Source organism: Etheostoma cragini, unplaced genomic scaffold (assembly GCF_013103735.1).
Source record: "Etheostoma cragini isolate CJK2018 unplaced genomic scaffold, CSU_Ecrag_1.0 ScbMSFa_664, whole genome shotgun sequence".
In the NCBI taxonomy this organism is placed as follows: domain Eukaryota; kingdom Metazoa; phylum Chordata; class Actinopteri; order Perciformes; family Percidae; genus Etheostoma; species Etheostoma cragini.
The window spans coordinates 2,023-2,531 of NW_023269277.1; positions in this window are offsets into that span (position 1 = coordinate 2,023).

Consider the following 509-nt stretch of genomic DNA (forward strand, 5'->3'; position numbering starts at 1 on the left):
ACTCAAAAGGTTCAAGATAAAACTTACTTAAGAAGCTTCTTCATTCTCGTTCAAGAGAGGCCTGTTTCCAGCCAGACTCTGAATTGACTCATGAAATCAAGGGCGTTCAACAATCGCCATTATATCGACTCAACAGCCAGGTGTAACCTTGGTAACGGGTGTAACCTAGGTAACAGCTGTATGCCCACTTTGACCGTGTTGTCCGCTGGCTTTCATGTATGGTAATCCTCTCAGAAAGATGCTTGAGATCCTGAAAGCCTGATCAGTACAAGTACCATCCCTACAAGTTTAAATACACATTGGAAGTACACAAAAAACACCTTCTCTAAAAAGATATCGCCCTGTTATATCCTGCTACACTCTGCGGTGCCCTGCTACGCTCTGCTGTGCCTTGTGGTACGGTGCAGTGCCCTGCTATGCCATGAACTACTACAAACTACCATTTCTAGTCACTGTCCATTACCTTTTACTGTGACTGTTATTGCCAGTCTTCATTTCAAACCCAACCG